Raw genomic sequence first — 16009 nt, 5'->3', positions numbered from 1 at the left:
GTGCAATCCCCTCAGTCATGCTTTTCATATGTGAGTGGGTTTGTCTGAAAACTACCCCCCTATCTATGATGATGGTAATTCAAAAACCGAGGCTCTGTTAAGTCATGCAGGGTGAGAGCCAGTGTGGTGTAGTGGTTAGAAGGTTAGGCTGGGACTTGAGAGATCCCGGTTCTAGTCCCCTCTCGGCCATGAAGCTCATTGGGTGACTTTGGGCCAGTCACTGACTCTCAGCCTCACCTACCTCACAGGGTTGTTGTGAGGATAATGTGGAGAGGAGGGGGACTATGTGAGCTGCCTTGGGTTCCTTGTGAGAGGAAAAGGGGCAGGATATAAATGTCATAATGAATGAATCATAATAAATAAATCTACATTAATGCAATGCCTATTCGCATACTAGTAAGTACCACCTCTTGGCATAGGATCGTTCTTTGCAGCACAGTTTCTCACATTGCCCCAGACTAACATTAAGAACATTTATCAAATTTCAAGATGAAAAGCTTTAATTCATCCCACTTCAGCTTGAGGATGAATAATTGGGCGTCACTGATGGTACAGTTTTCAAGATATCAAACGTTTTCTTCTTATCCCTGTCTCAGGAAGGGACGTTGATCAGTAGCTTTACTAGCTTTCATTAACCTCTACTCTTGGAAACATGGCAAGAATTTAAGACAAATTACGTTTGTAATTTATCACTTGCGCTTGACAGACATACTCTTTTTTTGTTTTGATCTAATCAGGCCAACTTCTGTCATCTATTTTTTTCTGTTTGCCCATTCTGCATTTGTTTTGTTGTGGTTTTAAATTTACAGATACCAAAGCTTTTTTTTTTTAATGAGTTCCTAACAGCAAACAACATCTTGACTTCATTTGTCAGAATTCACTAGCACTTAATAAGGGAATACCACACATGTATAATTAATACACAGCCCTTTCCATGACCCTATTTGACTGCCTTTGTGAATATTTAATGGACTGAGAACTGCATTGCCAACTTCAGGTGGCAAAGAAAATCAAGAGCTCAGAACAGATCATGCTTCATCCTATCAAGTCAGCAATAAAAGCTTAACAACCTGTGTTGGCTATTTTATAGGCCACAATCCAGGGAACTGTGGAAGTACCTCTCCACACCCTTGGTTTGTTTTGTTTTTTTGGACTTGAAGCACAATTCTCTATATGTCTACTCAGAAGTAAGTCCCACTGTATTCATTGGGTCTTACTCTCCAGTAAATGTGCATAAGTCTGCTGCCTTATTCTTTTTTCTCTTAACCCCCCCCCCAAACCTCCCCCCCTCACGCTCACACACATGTCTTGCATTACACTTTTGAATACTAGGGCTGCAATCCCATACACACACTTACATGGGAGTAAGTCTCCTTTGAACCAAATGGGACTTATTTTTGAGTGGGCATGTCTGGACTGCATTTTAGGCACAGTTTCAAAAACAAAACAAAACAAAAAAAACCTGTGATGTACAATAGCATGGGGTTTTCTGTTCAGACCATAAAATCCTGATTGTAGTAGTTAGGCCAAAGCAAGCAAATTAGTTTGTGTGAACATCACTGAAAGATTTTCAAAAGGAAGAACGCAGCCAATTTAGGACCTCTGGACTATAAAGGTTAAGCAAATTGAAAAGTGGCATGCCTAATTTGTATTGTATCCAGCAGGCCCTTTATGTCTGTGATCTGCAAGATGGAACATCTTATGCCTATAACTCAGATGACTAAACACCAAGCCAACTGAGGCTTCCCTCCTGTTGCAAGCAGCAGCTTCAGGGGGGTGATTTTCATTGGGACCACAGCAGGGGAGGAAAGGGTTAAATTCCCTCTCTCCACCCTCCTGGCCAAACATTGTGGCTGCTGTTTGGTGGACCACCTGCTGTTGCCATTTACATTTTTTAAGAACATGCACTTGCATTCATGCACTTAACTCATGTCTTGGGTTTCCTGTAGATGGATAGAATGAGAAGATAATGGGAGAGTAAAGGATGCAGGGCCAGGCCTACCATTAGGCTGAGTAAAGCAGCTGCTTCAGAGAGCAGATGCTGGGGGCCTCGGAGCAGTGCCAAAGCACTGGAAGACAGCTGTGTGTGCCATGCAGCCCGCACTCCCTACGCTAGCCTGCTATCCTCAGGTGTAGTGGGGGTGCTGTCCTATCACCAATGCTGAAGGAAGGTTCAGCTGCCAGGATGTGCAACAGGGGTGGGGACACCATCTTTGCCTCAGGGAGCAAAATGTCTTGGTCCAGTGCTGAAAGGTCGATAGGACAAGGACCTAGAACAAAATGGAAATAGTCCAGCCATTATGGCACAGTCTAAGCAGTTTGAGTCTGGTTCCTGGGTCTGCCATAAGAGCATGGAATAGCCTTACAACTCTTCTTTATTATTACAACTTCAAGTGTAGGGATGTACGAATTGTGTACCTTCAGCGCCGCTTGACTTCCGCAGTTTGCAACCAGTGCTCCCTTCCGTCCTTAACAAGCCCCTGGAATTCTCTTTTTTTTCCCCGTTCTGAAAATTACGAAGATAAATCCGTACCGACAACCGTAATTCCGGTGCCCAGCCATCTCCGTGAGTCTGCATAACTTCTGTAAGAATGGCTATTTTTCGTAGATATTTACGTATTTTTCCCCCTGCCCTGAGACGTGCATTAATTACTTTCAGCCAAAACACTTCCTCCTCCTAGGGGCTTCCCAAAACAAGGCTGTGCCTGAACGATGCTCTTTTTGTTTAAAGCAACGCTGTTTTAAAGAAAGAAAAAACCTTTTAAAATGACCATGCCAGTCCTGGAGCCCTGCACGAGGTATTATTCTCCCTGCTAAGCTTTATATTTCCACATCCGGTGTTGTTGTTGACGTTGTGAGGCTAAAATAGAGAGGAGAACCAACTCTGTGCCTGCCTACTCAGAAGTAAGTCTTATTGAGTTCAATGCGACTTACTCCTACACATGTCAGCACTCTACTTGCCCCCAGCTCAGCATTGTATTTCCACATCCAGCTCATGATCAAACCTCCTGTTACTTATCTCACTGGGTGACTTTGGGCTGGCCTCTAACCACTACACCACACTTCTGTTATGAAACTCATGAAAAAGAGACAGTATAATGGAGAGTTCTTTCTGAAGCAGTCACACTTGTACAAATGCAGCATGAAGGGAAAGATTAGCAAGCTTCTCTTTGTTTGAATAAAAAGCACACTCTGCACATGCTCAGGGAATGGACAAAATGAGGAATAGACATACCAGGGAAACAGCTGGATTGAGAATCTCCCCGCACACACACACACACACACACACACACACATAATGGAAGGATACAGTTCTTCATATTCCCTGGTATGTTTATTCCTCATTTTGTCCATTCCCTGAGCATGTGCAGAGTGTGCTTTTTATTCAAACAAAGTGAAGCTTGCTCTGCAGGACCTCGTGGTGCTGTTCCTCAGAGGATTCCATGGCACAGACTGAAGGGAATTCAATCCCGTTTCAGTCTGTGGCGGGAATTCTCTGACATTCCTATTCAAGTATCTGAGGTGGGCCTGGCTTTCGGAGCAGATACCAGAAGCTGGATAGCCTTGGCAACCCGATTCCGTTGGACATGGTTTTTTGGTAAATTCTTTCTGCCTCAGTCAGTACACAAATGGCTACCATTTCAATCTTTCTGCTAGGCTTCCTAAGCTAGTTAAAATGCAAGGAAATGGCAGCATCACCAGATTGCCAGTTTGGAATGTTTGTACCAGACCCTCCAACTTCTTGCTTTTTGGCTCGGAATAATCCCTCCAGTGGTGGGTCCTTGGCAGAAACTCCAGCCTACACAAACTAAGAAAGGGAGCTGTGTCCGGCACCCCATGACACTGCACAGCCAGCCACCCAGACACACACCCAGCTGTTGATGCTACAGGTGCTGCCATTGCAGGGAGAATGAACACACAGCAAATCATGTCTGGTTAGGACAACAATTCTGCCCCAGACTTGAGAAAATGTACTCTGTCTTCAGCCATCCAGCACACTTTCCTACATGCACAGGACAGTGGCCTATGTCACTAGCGATGGCAGAACTGCTACTCTTTCCCAGTCCGACCATGTACAAAATCTCGACTCCATTAAATTAACAGATGTGACTGTCAAGCTAAATCAGTGTGAAATTATTAGTTCAAATTTGGAATGGATGGCCTGGAAACACTTCCGTGTAAACAACCATAGCTCTCTGCTCTTAACTGTGAGTGTTTTCTGTTACTCTAGCTTTGTTAATAATACATTGTTCTCCCTATTTGTTAGCTCTACAGCAATGTTCCAACTAGCCTGTGTATTTGGCAAAATAAGCCTCAGTATAATAAAGTGTTAAACTGTTGTCTGATGATGGCATGCACATTGTGGAAACATGTGTATCTTTCCACAGTCTGGCAGAAAGAGCACTGAAGATATGTTCTTGATAGCATAATCCTATAGGTCTACTCAGAAGTAAGTCCCATTGAGTCCAATAGGGCTTACTCCCATGTAAATATGAATAGGATGACAGACTAAACTACCATCCCTTGAAGTGTCAAATGGGAATGATCACAACCTGTGTCCCAAGGCAACAGCCGGGATCCACAGTGCCACCCATAGTGCTCTACACACACACAAGGGGGATTCAGTTCCCCCTTGAATGCTCATGTACCTTCTAAACTCCCCTCTCAAGCAGCAAAGAAGCTTCTCTTGATTCTAACCAAGTTTCAGTTTCAGGAGTGCTCTTGTAAACAACATTTGTGAAACAGGAAGGGATTGTATATTCAGTATGTTCTCGAGCTGCATGCAGAGAGCCTCAAGGTATATCGGTAGTTTGTAGAAGGCATCTTGCAGAACCTAGGCCTCAGACAAACTGAAAGTGATTAGGGAGAAGCACCTGAAACAACACTTTCTGATTTGAATTTTCTTGCAGATTTTATATTCTCTTTATTAGAACCTTTTCTTGTTGTCCTCCAATGTTTGCAAGTATTGATTATGTTAGATTCAGAGTATACTAAACAAAAGTAATGGTAATAGTACTGAATTTGGAAAGTGCAGTTAACACCATTGACTGAAAATTCACCCAGAAGATAATATTTATAAGTATATATCAAGGCAACATTTCCAAAGAAAAATGGGAAAATGTTCAAAATTCAGGGAATTGCATTTGAATTTTGCTGTCTCATAGTTGGAATACTTAATGAATTACAGCAAAGTGATGCTTCCAAAAAACATTTCGTCTGAGGTGTTTTTTCTGTGGTGTTTTCTGTCTGATGGCAACAGTTGCTATGCAGCTTTCAGAGGTCTCAGATATACCAAATCAATAAATAGATCCAAGATCCAAGCCCTACCGTACCCTCCAGGCTTCTGTTTCCTGTGTTCAAAGAATGTTCAGAGTCCCTCAGCACTGCGAAACATTAGCATATCTACAAGGTTTGTTTGTTTGTTTATTAAATTTCTTAATCGCCCATCTGGCCGGTCACCCGGCCACTCTGGGCGATGTACATAATACAAACAATAAAATTTTACATTAAAACACCATATTTCTAAAAATACCCTAACCCACCCCAAATGCCTGCCTGAACAACCACATTCTTAATGCGTGGTGGAAGCTCATTAAAGAGAGGACATGGCAGAGTTCCCTAGGGAGGGAGTTCCACAGGGTGGGGGCCACCACAGAGAAGGCCCTCTCCCTCGTCCTCACCAGCCTAGCTGTCCTGGCTGATGGAATGGAGAGAAGGCCATTCGAGGCTGATCTTGTTGAGCGGCCTGTCTGGTGCTGCTGGAGGCACTCCTTGAGATAGGCTGGGCTGGAAACATATAGGGTTTTAAAGGTCAAAACCAAGACCTTGAATTTGGCCCGGAAAACAGCTGGTAACCAGTGCACCTCCTTCAGCACTGGAGTGATGTGTTCTTGCCAGTGCCCTTTATCAGGCGAGCCGCCGTGTTCTGTACCAGCTGCAGCTTCCAAACCATCTTCAAGGGTAACCCCACGTAGAGCACATTACAGTAGTCTAAACAAGAGGAGACCAGGGCATGTACTACTGATGGGAGCAGATGGTCGGGAAGGTAGGGGCGCAGCCACCGTATCAGATGGAGTTGATACAGCATTGTCCAGCTCACAGCTGACACCTGAGCCTCCATGGACAGCTGGGAGTCTAAGATGACCCCCAAGCTGCAGACTTGGTCTTTCAAGGGTAGCCGTACCCCATTCAATACCAGGTCAACATTCCCCAACCTCCTCTTGTCTCCCACCAAAAGTACCTCGGTCTTGCCAGGGTTGAGCTTCAGCTTATTCCTCCCCATCCAGCCACTCACCGTCTCCAGACATTTGGACAGGGATACCACGGCCAACCTTGGTGAAGATTTGAATGAGAGGTAGAGCTGCATGTCATCCGCATATTGATGACACCGCACCCCAAACCTCCTGATGATAGCCCCCAGAGGCTTCACATAGATGTTAAATTGCATCAGGGAGAGGATGGAACCTTGTGGCACCCCACAAGTGAGCGGCCACAGGTCCGAAACCTCCTCTACCCTCTGGTACCTGCTGGAGAGGAAGGACCGGAACCACCGTAATCCGGTGTCTCCAATGCCCAACCCCTCCAGGCAGTCCAGGAGGATACCGTGGTCAACGGTATCAAAAGCCGCTGAGAGGTTGAGGAGACCAAGGAAGGAGCATTCGCCCCTATCCAAAGCCCTCCTCATATCATCCACCAAGGTGACCAAAGGCTGTTTCTGTCCCATGCCCAGGCATGACGCCTGATTGAAATGGATCTAGATAATTGGCTTCTTCCAAGTGTGCCTTCAACTGCATCACCACCACCCGCTCAATCACCTTGCCCCAAAATGGCAGATTCGAAACTGGGCAAAAGTTGTTGAGGACTTGGGGATTCAAGGACGGCTTTTTCAAAAGCGGTCTTATCACTGCCTCCTTGAGAGCTGATGGCATCACTCCCTCCTCAAGGGAGGCATTCACCACCACCCTGATCCCCTCACCCAGCCTCACTCTGCAGCTCATAATGAGCCAAGATGGGCAAGGATCAAGTAAGCAGGTGGTCAGCCTTACAGATGAAAGCACCTTGTCCATTTCATCAGAAGGAAGAAGCTGGAACTGATCCCACAAAACTGGGTTGCCACAGACCACCTCTCGCTCACTAACTGTATCCACCACGCACAGAATAACACTCCTAATTCAATCAATTTTATCCTCAAAGTGCCTTGCCAAGGCCTCACAGGAGGCCCTAGAATGCTCCCGCAGTTCTGGAGCAACTGGACTGACCAAGGTCTGGACCACTTGGAACAGCCTCCTGGGACAGCACTCTGCAGATGCGATAAAGGCAGCATAATATTACTTTTTTGCTGCCTTCACCATCATGTGATAGGCTGAAGAGACAACTCTAGCCTGTGTCTGATCGTCTTTGGAGTGAGACTTCTGCCACCGGCACTCTAGCTGTCTCACCTCCTGTTTCAGAGCTCGTAACTGCGGATTGAACCATGGTGCAGTCCAAGCCCTGTTCAGGGGGAGAGGGCATTTCGGAGCCACCCGATCTAATGCCCCAGTGATTGCGGCATTCCACCCACCCACCAGGGTGGCCGTTTACATGCTCCAGAGAATCCCCAAGCATGTTCAGCAATCCATTTGGATCCATAAGATGCCTGGGGCGGACCATTTTAATGGGTCCTCCATCTCTGCGGAGGGGTTGTGGAACCGAGAAGTCCAATGACACCAGATAGTGATCTGACCATGACAAGGGGGTGGTGGATATACCCCCGACTTCCAGAACACTCCCTGCTTCTCCAGAAACAAACACAAGGTCTAGCACATGACTGGCTACATGGGTGGGCCCAGTTAGAATATGGTGCAGCTCCCAGGAAGCCATGGTCTCCATGAAGTCCCGAAGTGCCCCCATGAAGACGGCCTCTGAATGTACATTGAAGTCCCCCAACACCAATAAGTTAGGGGACTGCACACGCACATCAGAGACCACATCACATCAGGTTATTTTTGTTTGGTTTAAATTTCCAGAGGATTGGCCATGTTAGTTTGTTGCAACAAAAACAAAGTCTTGTGGCACCTGGCATAAGGTTTTGTGGACACTAACCACTTCATCAGCTTTGTGTTTTCTGTATGTTGGAGGCATGCTCTGAAAAACAGTTTCGGGTTTGTCTCTTTTTCTGTTTCCTGTCCATCCGTCTGTCTGTCTGTCTGTCTATCTATCTATCTATCTATCTATCTATCTATCTATCTATATCCCTCCTTTCTACTAAAAAATACATGCTGAGCAACTACCAATAAAATACAGATACAATAACAAACTTATAATTAAGACATTAAAACTTGTCCAATAAAAACTGAAATTTTCAAAAATTGGGAGGCTGGAGATTTGCTGTTGAATCCAACATTGTGCTCACTCCTTCTGTCAGCAGAATGTGACACACGTATTTTAAAAATCATACATCATATAGTGATGGGAATGGAGGATAAGGCTATCATGATGCTCTGACTTGGATTCCTGCATTGAGCAGGGGGTTGGACTTGATGGCCTTGTAGGCCCCTTCCAACCCTACTATTCTATGATTCTATGATTCTATCATGGCTACTAGTCACAATGGCTATATGCTACCTCCAGTATCAGAGGCAGTATGCTAGGGGACATGACCAGGATGGAGCTTTTGCTCCAGAGAGCTTCAGCTATTGGGCGGTATAGAAATGTAATAAATAATAAATATCCTACTTGTGGGTTTTCCACAGGCAGCTGTGGTTGAGAACAGAATGCTGGGCTAGGTGGACCCTTGGTCTGACCCAGCATGACTTTTCTGATCTTCTTATGGACTGCAGGAGGTATTATTGCAGCATCTAGACTGGTTACAACCTTGTTTTATGAAAAACTGGCCATTCACATAATTGTCCAGTGCCTCAAATATGCATTTAGGGATGCTGAATTACAATTTCATCAGCCTGAAATCATTAACTGTTCTAATGTGGCAGGTAAGAGGTCATCATGATATAGATTTTTAACTAGTCTGATGTTTTCTAAAGGTTTTGGTGGTTGAGACACACTTTTTCTTCTAAAGTAAAATTGGAGGTATGCTTCACTGCCCAAATAGGCTTATCTGTTTCTCTTTGAAAGGCTGAGTCCACACATAGCAGTTATACTGTTATCATACCATTATCATAACTGTTGGTACACATGACACCAATGGGCACCAATAGTTATGACAATGGTATGATAACAGTATAACTGCTATGTGTAGATTCAGCCAAAGTTGTAAGAAAAAGACACCTGTCCTCTGATGAACCTCTATGAGCCACTGCCCTGGGCATGCGTCCTCTGAGAGTGGGTACATAGGAAGCTGTTATATATTGAGTCAGATCATTGGTCCACCCAGCTCAGTATTGTCTACACTGACTGGCAGTGGCCAGTGCTGGCTCCAGGTTTTTGAGCCAAGAAGCAAGTGAACAGTGGCTCCCCCTTTTCACCACCTCTCTTTTTTGGGCCAGAGCAAGAGGCAGGTGGACAAACAGGTTGCAGCGGTGAAGAGGAGGAGCAACTCCAGGGGGCTTTTGTCAGGGGGTTCCCTGCTGGGGTGTGGGCCCTCAGCAGGTACCTGACCATGCCTGCCCTTGATGCTGCAGCTGTTCAGAGTTCCAGGCTGAGGTCTTTCCCAGCCTTAACTGGTGATGCCAGTGATTAAACCTGGGACTTTTTGTGTGCAAAGTGTGCGCGCTACTACTGAGTGATGGTAGGTCTCTGACCATGATTCTGTTGTATCTTTGCTTGGGGAGTTATGGAACAATCCACTCGCATCCAAGGTAGAGACACATCAGAATTACGTCCCGTGGAGCCTGGCTAGAAGGGAGGCAAGACCAGAACATGAGTGTGTCCCAGCACATGGTATGGCAATTGCTGGACTACACTGATGCACTTCTCATCTTTTACCGGGACTAGTTGTTGTCAAATTTTACATCTGGGGCACAGTGACAGCATCAGGAACCTGCATCCAAACTGTGTGATTCATGGCCTTTCTTCATGAAGTGTTTTCGTGAATGCTCTGTTTAGATTTGATTGCTTTTGATTCCTATCCTACTTTTGAGTTTTGGGAAGGGGAAAAACAAACAAACTCCAAATTTCAAAGCCAGTCTGCTGCATCTCATTTGGTTTAGTGTCAAAATTCTGCAAAGCAACAAACCCCTGATTCATGTGACATCTACTCCAAATTGTGACTCTCTCTCTCTCTCTCTCTCTCTCTCACACACACACACACACACACACACACAAATATATACCAAAAATAAGTTTAGTGTAGCTTTTGATTGCTGTGTGGGCCTGCAACCATGCCTGCTATTTAGTTAGATTAAATATCCTGACCATCAAATATTGCTCTGTGGCTGCTGGTAGCACATTACAATTCAATGTAATTAGATCCTGCTGCCATCAAATCGTTTTGCCAATTAATGTTTAATGAGGGGCTTAAAGGGTGCTACCTCCTTTACTGTTGGTGGCCCCAGTGAGTATTGTCTTGTCCAATGGCTTTGAATTAAAGGAACTCTCTCTGCCATGGCATTCCAACTGCTCTTTGCCATGACACTATTTACAAAAGGGCAGGGACACGACAGTTCCAATCTGTGCTGGAAGCAGAAAGTGAGCTGGATCAGGAGGCAGACTATAGTGCAGGGTCAGAGGAGCCAGCTGGGCTTGTGGGACACTGAGTAGATCACAAAGAAGAGAAACGAGTTCTCAGGATGCAAGACAGAATTTATTCTATGAAGCCTTCGTATAATAAATTCTATCTTGCATCCTGAGAACCTGTTTCTCTTCTTTGTGATCTACTTTGGATGCTCACCTCCTTCTGTTTTCTTGGGCTCTGAGTATACCCATGAAGAGGCTTGTGGACAACCATATTTATTAATGGCTGGACTGGACATTAGGAAACAAATTGAAATGGATTGTGGCAACAGGTGGAGGGTATTTTAGGATTATCACCTTTTTATTCTGGCAGGTCCTTAATGTCTTTAATAGCAGAGTGACAGTCAGAAACTCAACAAGAGAGCTTCCCATCTCTCATGATACAGCTGCACTGGTAGCAAAAGCTGTTAAAGCACAGATGCCCTGCCAGGAAAGGAGCAAGAAGTCTAGGGCTCCTTCACACTGAGCTTTTATCCTGTGATTGAGATTGCTCCTTCATGGAAGTTTGTGGGCTCTTTACATGACGCAGTGATTATTCAAGGCGTCTCCTGCACTAAATGCCCTTTGTTCCATTTTTAAATAGATCACAGATGATCTATCTGATAGCACACATGAGCTATCAGATTACCCTATTGTGTTCCGCTTCAGTTTCCTCCATGAAAAGAGTAAAAGCAGCAAGAAGAGGAGTGAGATCAGTGAAAGATAATGGAAGACCCAGATACAGGGAGAAGGGGTGGGTGGGAAAGGAAGTGCATGTAAAGGGAATCGTTGTGATCCTGCATTTAAAACGGAAGAAGAAAGCCCCATTTTAAATGCAGGATTTTAGGCTGGTGTAGAGATGCCCCTAGACTAGTTTCTCAAGTAAGGTGTTAGGTTGAATTCTAGCAGATCCAGGTTTGAGAGCTATAGGCCTTGAAATTCCAGTCTCAACTGTACATGTCTACAGTGGTTCTATCCTAGGAATCGATATTGAGCTGGTTTGCATGTAACAGGGTCCTAGGATATCTATTTCTAGGATAGATATTACATGAGTGGGAGCGAGCCAGCACACTGCCTCCAGCACGCTCCTCACTTCCACTTTCATTTTAGAACCTACGATCCAGTTAAACAATCCAGAGTTATCCTATAGTATGTTCTTGGGTTAACTCTGGGCTGTTTAACCTCTAAGCAGCCCAGAATGCCTGGGTTCAGCCGTCACAAGAGCAACCAATGACTGGAACGATTGTAGGTTGTAAAACGAAAATGGAAGGGAAGAACATGCCAGAGGCGGTATACTTGCTCCCACCTAGCATATTATGGGTTAATTAATGAATTAACCAACAATTTCCCATTACACACAAACCGGCCCATTGGTTAATCACAACTGGGTCTGACCTAGAAGGCAGAAGTGCAGTCGTCCATTCGCTTTATGCAAGTGGCACAGTGCCCTGTAGGACTTGATTTTCTGCCAAGTCTGGCCACTACTTTGTGGAGTTGTCTTTGAGCACAAGAGGCCCACAAGCAACTTAACACCATGCATCATCTCAGTGATTTCCCACCTGTTCACACAGCGATGCCGTGTTGGTGTGAGAAACCCCACACCAAACCTTAACCATGTTTTTCCTTGGATTGTTTCCCTTTACTTCTTCCTAGGTGCTAAAAAGCAAAATGTTGGGAGCCCTGGGCAGTTCCCATGTGAACATGTTCCTGTGTATCCTTCGCCCTTTGGAAATAGTGAATTTCTCTCCCTCCGTCACTCTCCTTTCTGTCTCTGTCTCTCTGTGTGTTTCTCTCTCACACATACACCTAGGAGGCTTCCAGATGGAGCACTCCTAGCGCTATGAATCAGAAGGCATTGTGCAGAAATTCTGTCTTCTTTTCTTTAACAGACTTTCTGCAGTAAGAAAAAAGAAGGAAGAAGTGAGAAAACTGGGGGGATTACAAGTGCAGGCAACTGAACTCCTCATAAAATTCTGAGAATGAGGAAGGATGACTGGGTGATAAAAGCTTCATCTGGAAGCACCCATAGATGTGAAACAGTGGAATAGGGGCATATCCAGCTTTTGATAGCTGTCAAATATTACAATATTAACTTAGCAACTGTAACTTGTGTCTAGTGCTGTGAAGCACTTGCAGAGACTGGAAATATTTTTTGTGAGTTATCAGCCTTGGTTATCCCAAGCATTCGTGGGATCCTTTCAGGTAAGCGAGGTTATATAGAGAAATATGTGCTGAGTATTGGCAGTAGCATCTGAGGAATATCTAAAACTCCAAGCATTTCATGAAGGAAGACAGTATTGCAATCAAATGCGCAGATCCTTTGAAATGGAGGCAGGTGGCAACCCCAATTAAAATGGATATATTTTCCCCATCTTTTTTTTTTTATATAGTTCTGCGTAGGCACACATTTAATTTCCCCATCAGCTCAACTACAGTTCTCCTTTCATTTTCTCCCTTTGTGCTATGTATCTCAAAGAATGCCTGTCTCCCCAAACCTCTGTCACAGGCCAATAGGCTGTGACAAAGCTCGGTCTCAATTGCCAACAAAGTTCAAACACAGAAAGCCACAAAAGATTCTTTTTCCTCCTCTTTGGCTTTGCCCTTTTCCTCACCCAGGCTGTGGCAGGGACACTGAGAAGCACGGATGTGAACTCAGAGCAGGCGAGCGATGATGGAATGTTACAGGAAAGAGCCTGGAGCGAGGCCCAAACCCCCTAATGCGTATGAGATGTGTAGACAGAAGAGATTTTACTGCTGCAGCTCAAGCATCTGGCTGTCCCCCGCTTCTGCCTCATCTGCTTTGGACTGTGCCAATGCCAACTCCACATCTGTCCCTCCTCATAATTTCCTTCCATGCTTTGTACTAGAGGATTTTGAAGGGGGCTGCTAATAAAAGGAATGTTTTAATGCTCCTTTAGCTAGGCGGCTTGTTGCGCTGGCTTTCTAAAGGAATCTCAGTGCTTATGAGGGCAGCCACATTGCTGCCATGCCAGTGTGCTGGATAAATGCATTCCAGATGTCACCTGGCACCATCTCTGTGATGAACATTGCGCTGGATCAGCACTGGGGAGGGCTTATCGACGCTGCCAATGTGTATTTATTTTGTGGTTTTCCCTAAGAGTCCTGGGAATTTGTTGTACAACAGGTGCTGCAACTTCTGTGCAGACCCTAACTCCTCGCATCACAGAACTACTAGGTGGCCAGGTGACCTACTTTACAGAGGACAGCCCTCTCTTTTGGAGAGCTGGCAGAGGCCACTCCTCTATTTGAAGGTGCCCTCAGGTAGAGATGTTGGAGAAATCCACAATGGAACCACATAAGTTCGGATTTTGATGAATCTGACCAGCAGATTCCTCAGTGGATCTTCTTTTACCCTGTTGGGCAGATTCCGCTGATTTTCAGACTGTTTTTCTAACTTCCCCAATTTTGCACAAATGTAGTCATCAAAAAAATACATTTTTTAAAAAAATGGCCAAAAATGTGCATTTCCCCATAGGCTAAAGCGAGAAAATGCAATGTGTGTGTGTGTGTGTGTGGGGGGGATTTTTTTGCATTTTGGGAGATTTTGCACATTTTCCCACATGTAAATTAGCACAAATTTGGGAAATAAAAAACATCTGATTCCGTCACTGGGCGAGCTGCAGAACAAAGGGTGCCTGCCAATCTGAGAAACACAAACGGAATGGATTTTACACAGTCTGTACATCTCTGTCCTCAGGTAAAGGACAAGGTGGTCCCCCTTCAGTCCACCTACAGAAGTTGACTGGACTGGAAGTTGGCTCTTCCTTCAACACTAGGGATGGGACGGCATCCTCCACATCACCTGAGGGCAGCAGGCTAATGCACGGGCTGCAGGGAAGGCCATGTGCAACTCACAGCTCAGTCCACCCAAAGAGGGCTAGGGAGCTGCTGCTGACTCCTCCACACCGCTCATCATCTCCTGCCTGAGGTGACTACCCCACTCTGCCTAATGGCAGGGCCAGCCTTATGCCAAAAAAATCATAAAAAGCCCATGAATGTGGGTCAAATTAGACATGATATTAAAAAGATCTTTGAACCCCTCGTTTAGGGTTCTCATCTTCTTTTTTAAGTTACAGCACCCAGCCTCCTCTGATCCAGATTCAGATCTATTTTTTCCAATCCACTTTTCCTGATGAAAATCGACACCTAAAAGCTGTTATTCTTCCAGAAATTGCTATTTAATAGCAGCAGCAGGCAAGGAATTTTCAGTGGGAAAATGGTGTGGGAGAAAAGGGTTAATGCTCCTACCCCCAGGTCTTAATCTGAATTGGGGCCTTGTTAGTTTTTTAAAAAAGGGTTGGATTGAAAGACATTTAACACTATGTCTAATTTGACCCTGTGCTAACAGATACCTCTTCTGTGTGTGGAATTGCGCACTTTCAGAAACATAAGGCAAAAACTGAAAACCACATCATGTCAAAGCCTGCCTAGTACAGTGGGCAGATTTCAACTTGTGGGATCTACTTTATTCTTTACTAGAACCTGATGATCCACCAACCAGAACCAAGTACAAAAGACATACATTTAGAATTAAAGAATTCTAATCGCTGGAATCTTTGCTTGCTTGCTTGCTTGCTTTCTTTCTTTCTTTCTTTCTTTCTTTCTTTCTTTCTTTCTTTCTTTCGAGTACCAGAATGAAATTGATCTCACAGTCCTTCCACACAAAAATCAACTCCTGGTTTCCTGAAGCTTTCTTCAGTTCAGCAGTATAATAAAGGCAGCAGGAGTGGGGGTGGGGGGCAAGAGAATGAAGAATTATTAAAGAATTGGGATTCAGAACTCCTTCTGATTCAGATGTACTGCGAATCACCTAGAGATCTGCAAGTAGTTCCTCATCTACCTTCTGCCCACCCCTGTCTAGGTCTAGTAAACATAGTCCATGTCCTGATGAAATCATGTTGTGCATTTCTAGAGTCACTCAGTGAAACAGAGCTGGAGCGGGGAAATGCACAGCCTGCATTTCCCAAGTAAATGTTAATACATACAGTATTGCGGTGGGCGGGAGGGGGAGGGAATAAAACTTGACACAGGGATGCCATTTTTTGTTGTAGTCCCATGCTTTTCAGGGCACATAGATCTGCCCTAATACATTTCTGTTTTGGTCCTGGCTACTGTTATCTGTATGGACACTATTACTGGGTTTGCATGATCACCATAGCCCATCCATGGTCTGTTATAGGGTTATTTGTAGTACCGTGCTGAAAAATTCTCCCACGTTTTTTCCGACCATTCGCATTAAATTCAATAGAAGAGAAATTGCTTTCGAAAAGAAATACTGAATACTGTATTTCAGAGAAATTCTCAAGGGTTGGGTGTGGGTGTCTTGGGTTTACCTTACTTA

The sequence above is a fragment of the Heloderma suspectum genome, chromosome 1 (genome assembly GCF_057233095.1).
Source record: "Heloderma suspectum isolate Gila_16-S chromosome 1, 16-S_ref, whole genome shotgun sequence".
Lineage (NCBI taxonomy): Eukaryota > Metazoa > Chordata > Lepidosauria > Squamata > Helodermatidae > Heloderma > Heloderma suspectum.
Note: the sequence above shows the minus strand (reverse complement) of the source record.